Source organism: Rhinoraja longicauda, chromosome 10 (assembly GCF_053455715.1).
Source record: "Rhinoraja longicauda isolate Sanriku21f chromosome 10, sRhiLon1.1, whole genome shotgun sequence".
Lineage (NCBI taxonomy): Eukaryota > Metazoa > Chordata > Chondrichthyes > Rajiformes > Arhynchobatidae > Rhinoraja > Rhinoraja longicauda.
Genome location: NC_135962.1, coordinates 36,458,000 through 36,469,824, shown reverse-complemented (window position 1 = coordinate 36,469,824; position 11,825 = coordinate 36,458,000).

Here is an 11,825-nt window from a genome sequence, read left to right as displayed (position 1 = left end):
GCCAGAGCTGGGGTCACGTGGTTTTGTTGTACTGCGGGGTGTTGTGGGTACGGACCAAAGATACTAGAGGAACAAGATGGACCACTCCGTTGAAATCGCCTATACTGATGTGTCGTCCGCAAAGGAGCCATTTTAGTAGGCAAACTCCGCCGTTCGTTATGCCTCTCGCAGTGTAATCAATGTTTTGGGGGAACAGTATGTGTAATTATACCATTAAAATGCAGAATATATCTCAATTCACAGATTTTTCTTTTTAAATGTTTCTACAAGTTCCTGCCTACTAAAATGGCGTCTTGACGTACTACGGTTTTTAGGGTCGAGTGGTCTATCTTGTTCCTCTAGTATCTTTGGTACAAATCGCGTCTGCTCCACGTGTTGCGGGGACTTTCACCAATCAGCGCCGCCCTCCACGGACGAAGCAGGAGGAGCTGCTCTGACACGCCCGCAGTTACCTGTAAGTTGACAGCCAGCACTAGGGGAGGGATATCACATCAGGCTCCACAGGAGAGGCAATGGTGCTGTGTGTAAGGAAAAACGGAGCCGTTAACAGGCAGAGTAGATTTACGATGATGTTTTGAGGACTCGAGGGCCTGAGATATAGGGAAAGGTTGGACAAGCTAGAACTTTATTCCTTGGATCGCAAGAGGCTGAGGACAAAATCATGAGGGGAATTGATAGAGTTCCTCTAGTTCGATGGAAATCAAGAACCAGAGAGCATAGGTTTGAAGTGAGAGGAGAAATATTTAATAAGAACCTGAGGGGCAACATCTTCACATAGAGGGTAATAGGTAAATGGAACGAATTGCCAGAGGAAGCCGTTGAGACAGGTACAATAACAACTTTTAAAAAGATATTTGGACAGGTGCATGGATAGGAAAGATTTAGAGGGATTTGGGACAAACGTGGGCAGGAGGGACTATCTGGATTGGGCATCTTGGTCAGCATAGACAAGTTGTGCTGATGGGCCTGTTTCCAACTACGTATGTATATTGAACGAGTTATCAGTGGAAGTAGTTGAGGCAGGTATAGGGCCCTTGCACGGTAGGTCAACAGGTCAAAGGGTGAGACGCACAGAGTCGCACAAGTGTTCTGGAGGATAAGCAAGCCTACTAGCAAGTCGGCTATGGGGATAGATGTGCTGGCTCCAGCTGGGCTGGAGTTCCAGAGCCCCGACCGCAGGTTGCACATTCAATCCACCGATCGGCCATGGAAGTCCCAATGAGGTCAAGATTGGCTGCCTTGCCCAGCCTAGGTGTCACATTTTCGGGGAGACTTCCAGGGCGGGGGGGATTTCTCGCGGAACCCCTAGCGGCCGAATTGACAAATTGCAATTACCGACTGTTTTGTGGAAAAATGTGAGGCGAAATTGGAATGGCGGAAATGAAATAAAAAGTGGAAACTTTCCGCCAAATTTGGAAGGGTTGGAAGTGGTGCACTGATATCCATAACCTTAAAGGCTTTGCGGGAATATCTTTTGAAATCTAACCAGAGCCACTGCAATTGGTCTCCTGTGTACCAAAGCAAGAAAAAGGAACTGTAAAATATAAGTAAGCTCTTTTTCATTAAGCCCGAAGGAAAGACACAAAGTGTTAGGAGTAACTTAGCAGGTCAGGCAGCAACCCGGGAGAACATGGGCAGGTGATATTTTCAGCCGGGACCCTTCTTCAGATCAGTCTGAAGAAGGGTTCCAACTCGAAATGTCGCCTATCCACGTTCTTCAGGGATGCTATCCGACCTGCTGAATTATTCTGGCGTCTTTCTCTGGTATAAACCAGCATTTGCAGTTCCTTGTTATTACAAGCCCCAAGGAACAGTGATTTGTGAGTTCTGCAGCTGGTATCTGGCTTATCATCTGTCATCAAAAGAGCATCTTAAACTTAAATATCATCTTCACCATAGAAAGAGGTCCCAAAGAACGCTATGACAAATGGCACAAAATAACACAAGGACAAATTAGTCCACCCAATCAATGAGTAAGGGTAGGGAGAATGTAGGAAACAAGTTGCTGGGGGTTATGGTGTAGCGACCATAGAGAATGGTCCAGGTCGTCGAACCCTCGGATTGGCCAGCGAGGTCACGTGGGAACGCGACCATGGGGATTGGTCCAGGGAACGACATCGCTGATTGGCCAGCGATGTCATGTGCGCGTTTGGCGCCCGTTTTAGTCAGTTCGGCGAAGTCTTCAAGGAAGACAGTAAGTTTGTATTGGTTGTCCTGTACCTTGTTGTTTAACTCTGTATTCGTGTATTGCGGCTGCAATAAACTTCGTCTACAACCAACAAGTTTCGGACTCGCCATATTGGTGACCCCGACGTGATCTGGACGATGACCGACTGAGCAGGAACCCGACGCCTCGTTGACGATGACCGAGCAGGGCACACCGGAGTCAAGCGCGGCAGGCGTTCATCTTCCGTTATTTTGGACGTACGCACCGCAAGCTTGGTTTATCCACGCCGAGGCTCAATTCCATATAAAGAAGGTGTCGGACGAATCCACGAAGTACTTCTACCTCGTCAGCGCTCTATCGCCGGACACAACCAAGCGCGTGATGCGGTTCATCGTAAATTCACCTGCGGAAGACAAGTACGAGGCCATGAAGAAGGTATTACTGCGAACCTTCGGGTTGAATAAGCATGGTGGTGCGGCAAAACTTCTGCACCTACCAGATCTTGGAGACCAACTGCCTTCCGTCCTCATGGCCGAAATGATGATGCTAGCCGGTGAGCATACGGATTGCCCGATGTTTGAACAGGCATTCCGCGAGAAACTTCCCGAGGATGTCCGACTGCTGCTTACGGATTGTTCTTTTAAGGACCCCGAAGCATATGCAGCGAAAGCGGACGCGCTCATAGCGGCAAAAAACAAGGCAAGTGGTTCAATCAACAAAGTCTCGACATCGGTGACCACGCCACAGCGACGGCAAGATGGCGCCACGTCTCCCGCCAATTCTCCGAAAGCCCGCCAAAAAGATCCGCACAAGCGCGGCTGGTGCTATTATCACCTACGATGGGGTAACGAATCCCGCAACTGTCGTTTGCCTTGTACCTTCGCGGGAAATGCCTCGGCCGATCGTACATAGGGGCAGTTACGATTGGCCAGAACCGGCGCCTCTATGTCCATGATCGATTCACGGACATAGAATTTTTGGTGGACACGGGAGCCATCGTCAGCATAGTGCCGCCGACCGACCTCGAAACCAGATCGGGTAAGACAGGTCCCACCCTCATCGCGGTTAATGGCAGCCCAATTCGCACTTTCGGTACACGGAAGATGTCCCTTGCGTTAGGCCTCCGCACGTACGAATGGCCATTCATCATAGCCGACGTCAAACAAGCGATCCTGGGCGCAGATTTTCTCTGGGCTTTTTCACTGGTTCCTGATGTCCGCGGTAACGACCTCCGACCCTCCGCCGAAGATGAGCACGTCGCTCCGACAATCGCCTCCTCGCCCAGCCCTACTGTCCAGGCCGTCGTCGCGGCCCCCGACTCGTATGCTGCGATTCTGGCAGAGTTCCCAGAGCTGCTCGTCCAACGTTTTGACGCACCTTCGGCTAAGCACGGTGTGGTCCATCACATCCGCACCGAAGGCCCTCCCGTTTTCGCTCGGGCCAGGAGACTACCGCCAGACAAACTGGTGGTGGCAAGGGCGGAGTTCAGGAAGATGGAGGAAATGGGAATTGTCCGTCAGTCTGACAGCCCGTGGGCCTCGCCGTTACACATGGTCTCCAAGGCATCTGGGGGGTGGAGGCCATGTGGCGATTATCGGCGTCTCAATGCTGTCACCACGGCTGATAGCTACCCCATACCGCACCTACAGGACTTTTCATCTGGGCTGGAAGGAGCGGTGGTGTTTTCCAAAATCGATTTGGTGCGAGGATACCATCAGATTCCGGTGCGACCGGAGGACATACAAAAAACTGCAACTATTACTCCGTTCGGGTTGTTTGAATGGTTGCGTATGCCTTTCGGTTTAAAGAACGCGGCACAGGCTTTCCAGCGACTGATGGACCGCGTGGGCCGGGGTTTACCCTTTTTGTTTATTTATTTAGACGACATCCTGGTAGCCAGCCCCTCAGTGCAGGAACACCAGGCCCATTTGCGGACCGTGTTCCAGCGGCTCCAAGACCACGGGCTCATTATCCAACCCTCCAAATGTCAATTCGGCCTGCCTGCCCTCGATTTTCTAGGGCACAGAATTACTCCTGCCGGCGCCGCCCCTTTGCCCGAGAAGGTGGAAGCTATCCGGGCTTTTCCCAGGCCCACCACAGTAAAAGGGCTGCAGGAGTTCGTAGGCATGGTTAATTTCTACCATAGGTTCGTCCCGGCAGCGGCGCGAGTCCTGCGCCCGCTTTTCCAATGCCTTGCAGGGAATCCGGTAGAGTTGTTGTGGTCCCCGACCGCAGAGTCGGCTTTTACGGCAGCTAAGGCAGCCTTGGCAGACGCCACCATGTTGGTCCATCCGAGCCCCTCCGCCCCCACGGCCCTGACGGTTGACGCCTCTGACGTGGCGGTGGGTGGGGTTCTGGAGCAGCAGGTCGGTGGCCGTTGGCAGCCTTTAGCGTTTTTCAGCCGGCAACTAAATTCGGCCGAGCTGAAATATAGCGCATTTGACCGAGAGCTTCTAGCTCTCTATTTAGCTGTCCGTCATTTCAGGTATTTCCTCGAGGGCCGCCCATTCGTGGCATTTACGGACCACAAGCCATTAACATTTGCTTTTTTGAAATTGTCTGACCCATGGTCGGCCCGCCAGCAGCGGCACCTGACTGCTATCTCCGAATTTACCACAGATGTCCGTCATATCGCGGGTAAGCTTAATGCCGTTGCTGACGCCCTGTCTAGACCTGCTTTTCCCCCTATTTCGGCGGTGGACTGCGAAGTGGATCCCCAGGAGCTCGCGAAGGCACAGCTCCTAGCGGATACCGTTTCGGCTTACCAGTCCACCACTTCGGGATTGAAGTTGGCCCAGGTAGCTTGTGGGTCGGAGGGCACGAAAGTCTGGTGCGATGTTTCTCTTCCTCGTCCCAGGCCGGTAGTACCGCCCTCCCTTCAGCGCCGGGTTTTCGATGCCATTCATGGGCTGGCGCACCCGTCCATCCGCTCCACCTCTGCCTTGGTAGCAGCGAGGTTTGTCTGGCATGGCCTGCGGAAACAGGTAGCGGGGTGGGCACGTTCCTGCGTGCCCTGTCAGACCGCTAAAGTCCAGCGCCACGTCCAGCCCCCCGTACAGGATTTCGAGGTTCCGGCTTTTCGTTTTTTCCACATCCACGTGGATTTGGTCGGGCCTTTGCCTTCCTCCCGGGGCTACACCCACCTCCTCACGGTGGTGGATCGGTTCACCCGGTGGCCAGAGGCTTTCCCATTGTTTGATATCTCGTCAGCGTCTTGTGCTAGGACTTTGGCCCTTCATTGGGTAGCTCGTTTCGGGGTCCCGGCAGTTATTACAACTGACAGAGGGCCACAGTTCACTTCGTCCCTCTGGGCCGCGCTGGCGGAACTGTACGGGTCCAAGTTACAACCCACAACTGCATATCACCCCCAGGCAAATGGACTCGTAGAAAGGTTCCACCGCCAACTTAAGGCGTCCCTCAGTGCAAGGCTTGAAGGCCCGGACTGGGTAGACCAACTCCCTTGGGTTCTTTTGGGCATCCGGACTGCTCCTAAGCCAGATCTCGGTGCGTCGTCCGCAGAGCTAGTATATGGCTCGACACTTCGAGTACCCGGAGATCTGTTTCCGGACCCTTCAGCCCTGCTCCCTACAGTCCCATCAGCGTTAGCATCTCTCCGGGAACGGGTGGGCTCCCTGGCTCCAGTGCCGACTTCACGTCATGGGTGTCCCATGGTACATGAACCGTCTTCCCTGAAGGACTGTGAGTTTGTTTTTCTGCGTAAAGATGCCCATCGCGCCCCGTTGCAGAGGGTCTATCAAGGGCCGTTCCGGGTTTTACGTAGGGGAACGGCTACTTTCACCTTAGACATGGGCGGCAAGAGTGAACTCGTCTCGGTGTCCCGGCTCAAACCTGCCCATTTGGACCCGGATCAACCAGTCCTGGTCGGTCAAACCCCTAGGAGAGGCCGACCTCCGTTAGTTCCGCCCAGTCCAGAAACCCCTGTTCCGACAGTTCCTCCAGGACCCCCCGTTTCGGCAGTTCCTCCAGGACCCCCCGTGCCGGTAGTTCCTCCAGAACCTCTCGTTCCGGCGGTTCTACCAAGTCCGGAACCTCCGGCTCCTGTGGTTCAGGCTGTCCCTCTCCGTACTCGTTATGGTCGCGAAATCCGGCTCCCAGCTAGGTTCCGCACCTCGGGTTCTGGGGGGGGTCATGTAGCGACCATAGAGAATGGTCCAGGTCGTCGAACCCTCGGATTGGCCAGCGAGGTCACGTGGGAACGCGACCATGGGGATTGGTCCAGGGAACGACATCGCTGATTGGCCAGTGATGTCATGTGCGCGTTTGGCGCCCGTTTTAGTCAGTTCGGCGAAGTCTTCAAGGAAGACAGTAAGTTTGTATTGGTTGTCCTGTACCTTGTTGTTTAACTCTGTATTTGTGTATTGCGGCTGCAATAAACTTCGTCTACAACCAACAAGTTTCGGACTCGCCATAATGGAGAAAATACCAGAGCTCAGAGCCAGAGCTCAGAACAGAGCAGAGAGAACCATATTCCATAAGTCATTTCCAGAAAGGTGGAAACAAAATAGAAAAACGGAATAAAAGTTCTGCTTCACAAGGAGAAAAATATTGAGGAATATATCCTGTCCATTTTCAGCAATGAGAAGAATTATTTACTTTGATACGAAGAATTAAAACAAAAACAGATTTATTTAGAAAAATGTTAACATTCTGCTAAATATCACTGTAAAGACTTACAAGAGTGCTGATGCATGAAACATAGAAAATTAAAATGCTGTATGTCAAACGGTGTTTTGGTCTTTATTTCCAAAAGGAAAAAGAAGAAAAACAGAATTTGAAACACAAAATAAGGAATAGTGACAATACTCAGCAGTCAAGTAGCATTTCGTAGAATCATAGAGGGGTGGTGAGATGGTTCAACAGGCAGTGTATGCATGTTGTGGTATGTAGCGCAAGGTTTGCAGCTGTACTAAGTTTGTTGGGATAAAGTTAAGCAGTCTGATGTGATTAAGCACTGTAATTAAGTGGTGCCATTCATAAAGATTTTTGGTTCGGTCTGAGGTGTTGCAAGTTTAGTGGCAATTTTGGCTTCAGAGTCTCTGGCAGAATTCTGGCAAAAAACTGTCAATTCAATGGCTGCTGGGACCGAAGACGGTCCCGCTGTACTGGCAGCCATAGTAAGTGCTTGCCTCCAGTACACCGCTTGTCCTCCAGAAGGTGTTGCGTGACAACATTACGGGTCAGGGGCCGTGACCTCGCCGGCCGTGCAAGAGCCCTGTAATAACAACATTTAATAGTACTTTATTGTCACATGTATCTGGATACCTAAATTGAATTCTCCAATTTTAGGTAACTAACCCACAAACACCCCCCCCCCCCCCCCCCCCCACACCCCATTCCTGTGTCCCACCTAGATGTGTACCCTTTTCTTTCACATTCCTCTCCACTTTTTCTCCTGCCACTCCGCCACTTATGTCCTTTGCTCTGGCTTCACATGTCCCACTTCTTCTCTCATCTCTATATCCTTTTGTCTTTTCATCTCTGGCCTTTATCTAACCATCTGCCAATCAACCCCCCGCCTCCACCTCGCTTCCAGCTTACTCCCCCCACTACAATCAGTCAGATGAAGAGATGCTGACTGACCTGCTGAGTTACTCCAGCACTTTGTGTCTTTTTTCAATTAAATTCTTTATTTACATTCAATCCAATCAAATATACAATACATGCACACAATATGGACAGGTACACGGATAAGAAAGATCAAGAGGGATAATCACAAGCAGATGGGACCAGTTTAGATAGGGCAAAAAACACAAAGTGGTGGAGTAACTCAGCAGGTAAGTAAGGTAGTATCTTTGGAGGACATCGGTTGATGAAGTTTCAAGTCAGAACTCTTCTTCATAAAAGGCATCTTGGCCGGCATGGATGAGTTGTGCCGAAGGGCTTTATTCCCTGCTGTCTAACTCTTCGCGTACTGGGTATGACACTGGCAATGTTGAATGTATAGAGACACTAAGAATATATGAAGGGTTTTGCACAGGTTTTGTTTTCTACATTTTTGTCATGAATAAAGCTTTTTTTAAATTAAAAACAAAACAAATCAAGCGAATGAGCTGTTTTTTTTTGTTTGGTTGAAAACAATAATTCCTGACAGACACAAAAGATCTCTTTTGAAGGGTTTATCATGGACACACACCATTACGGGTCAGAAAAGTTAATTTTGGAAGTATACCACAGTTCGCAATATCCCAGTACGCACACATTTCTCCCACTGTCCATCCCTCCCACCCCCCTGCGTCACTTGCTTTGTTTCCCTCTTTCCAACATTCGTTTCCCAAACCCAAGTCCCCCTTTTCTCTTTATACCACCTCTTACCCCTTCCTCTTCCACCCATATCCCTCCCAGTGGTATTACATTTCACTCTCCTTACCCAACATCCTTTGGTCTCCTTTTCACCTTTAACCTTTGTCACTTACTCCATCAACTTCTCACCTTTCTCTCTCCAACTTCAACCAGTCAAATATACAATACACGAGTGGTATACTTCCAAAGTGAAAAGTTTTCTGTCCATTCCCTGGACAAATGCTGCCTGTCCCGCCGAATTCCTCCAGTACATTGTGTTTTGCTGTAGATTCTAGCATCAGGTATAACCTTTTTCTTAAGTCTGGTGACAAAATGAGGATAGAGCATCCTTTAAATTACATTGGACCTACTTCATGGAATTGTGGTCAATAAATATATATAATATCTGGCATTTATCTCTTGTCGGAGGTTTTCTAATGCCACTAGTCAATGCCTACTGATTAAGTTTTGTTCATGAGTGTTCTTTGTGAATATCCAGAATTACTAATCCACTGGGAGCAATAGTACACGAGATCAAAATCAAATTTTACTCATCCATCAAGGGTGGCACAGTGGTGCAGCTGGTCGAGCTGCTGCCTCACAGTGCTAACGACCCGGTCTGCTCCTGAATTGAGGTATAGGCTGCAGTCAAGGTTCAAGGTCTTTTATTGTCACGTGTACCAATTAAGATCCAGTGATATTCGATTTACCATACAAACATACTAAAAAAAGCAACAAGCTATTCAACTACATAAAAGTTAACATAAACATCCACCAAAGCAGATTCCCCACATTCCTCACTGTGATGGGAGCCAATAAAGTCCAATCTTCTTCCCTCTTTATTCTCCTGCGGTCGGGGCAGTCGAACCATCCGCAGTCGGGTCGATCGAAGCTCCCGCAGCCGTCGGTCGAAGTCCCCGCGTCAGGGCGGTCGAAGCTCCAGTGTTGGGGCGGTCGAAGCTCTTGCGGCTTGGAGCTCCCAAAGTCAGTTCCTAACCAGGGACTGCGAGCTCCACAATGTTAAAGTCCGCAGGCTCCCGCGGTTGGAGCTTCAAAAGCCCATCCCCGACAGGGTCCGCCAGCTCCGTGATGTTCAGTCTGCAGGTTCCTGCGGTTGGAGCTCCCGAAGTAGGTCTCCATCAGAGGCCGCCAACTCCTCAATGTTAGGCCGCAGTGTTAGGAGATACGATACGGAAAAAATATTGCATCTCCATCAAGGTAAGAGATTTTAAAAAGTTTCCCCCAACCCCCACTCCCCACATAAAACAAGCTAAAGAACACTAAAACATACATTTAACACATAGTATAAAACAACAAAGAAGGAATGGACGAGACAGACTGTTGGTGTGGCAGCGATTGCTGGCGCCACCCAGTGGTTAATGTTAGTGGCATCCGTCCATCTGGGAGAGATGATGGTGCGGCTTGGCGTTGTCCTGCTTGGAGAGGGGAATTTTTCATCTTTGCCCAGCAAGGATGAAGTGTCCTCTCCATTTGATTTGGCTGATGAGCCTGGGCAGGTAAATGGGAATACAAACTTGCCCAGCATCTGTATTCCCCTCTCGACCTGGTAGGCTGATTCCAGAGGAATGGCGTGGCTGCTGCACCTGGGGCCTACTCGGTTGCAGGAGTTGCCAGAAGGTGGACACGCGAGGGATCAGCCGACTGTCTTTAGGGACTCCAGCTCCAGTGCCTTTGGCTTACCTAAGCCTTACCAACAAGGCAGCGGGGTGCTATTTAACCCATAGTTGGGACCTGGTTGATGGACGTCAGGACGTGTCCACACGCCGGCGGGCCTGCACGTCGGATCTCTGGCAGTTTAGCCTTGGACTGAAGGTGGCCCCAGTTAACATGTGTTGCCACGAGGAGGCACTGCGAGATTCTTGATGATGCAGAGGTTATGTACTGGCAGGGGGAGGCTTACGCACTCGGCTCCCTTTTTCGCAAAAGTGCTAGCCAGCGGCATCTGGATTTATACCAGGGCACTAGACACATGCAACACCCTGTGGCTCACGCCACCAACACACCACCACCTGGTAGACTAATCACATAAATATATGATTACATAAATGTTTAGACCAAAGATTCCCCAAAATTTAGCCATGTAAAGTTATTTTGAGCTTGGAGAATGGATTCTTGGACCAGAGGGATTGCAGGCACTTCCATGTGCTCAATGTACCAGGCCACTGAAGCCAGTGAGACTGCACTGTACAATGCTTGTGTTAAATGTTGTCACTCATGCAAGGCCTGCAAGTTCCCCATAGCTGACTTTAACTGGAAAGTTGAGGCTTGATTCACAATTTAAAGAGGGGTTCCACCCATTCGAAAATATTGATGGTGTACATTTTCCTTCAGTTTGGCGACCTAAATTTTTTTATTACCCGATCCTGAATAACTACTTTCCCCAACTACTTCACCGCTAATCTCCTCAGCACAACTGAACATGTTCCTGACTCTCCCCAATTTTCTACCTAATCTAACCATCTGTTATTTCCCTAAATCCTACCCAATCCTTTTAATCTTCACTTTGACCCTCCATCTCCAATGAAGCTCTCTCCACTTCATACAGAGCAGGAATACCAGACAGTAAAGGCCTAATGTATTGCATGTGACTATTTTCCCCTTGTGCACTATAAAACATCCAAATCTCCCCGACTAGATGTCTCCTCTTCAGTGGGCCAGTCCATGAATTCCCATAGAAAAATTTGGTCCAAGGTACATGGCTCTACGCAGAGAAACATTGGTCCAAGCACTCTAGTTCTACACAGAGAAACAATAAGCACAGCGTGCTGGAAAGAAAGTCAACAGAAATTTCAAAGAAGGGTCCCAACCCAAAAGGTCATCTGTCCATTCCCTCCCGAGGAGCTGCCTGATCTGTTGAGTTCCTCTTTGTTTTGCTGAAGAGATTTCCACATTGTTTAAAATTTCCAATAAAACCTCTAGATAGGATATCAAACACCCACTTGTGCAAAAAATAAAATTAAGATTGCAATGAAAAAGTTTATTTTTGCCAAAATTATGATTACAGTTTGAGATGTGGTAAAATTTAGAATGCTCAGCAATATGTTTTCCATGTAACATTTTGGTTCAAATAGTCAGTATCCTTAATACTTAGAGATGTACAAATGATGTAACAATTACCTCCAAAACATTAAACTTTTCCACTCACATCAGACAAAATTAACATTGGTTCATAATATAGGTCTTTTGTTTTACCAAAGAACATCTTAAAGGGGGACTGAAGGTGCTGAATATGCAACTCCAGAGGTTAATATTGGAATCACTACTTTCAAATTTATACTAACAGTTTGGTTCAACAAATAGTTGTCTTTGTAGATAGTTATCTTTGTAGATGGCATTA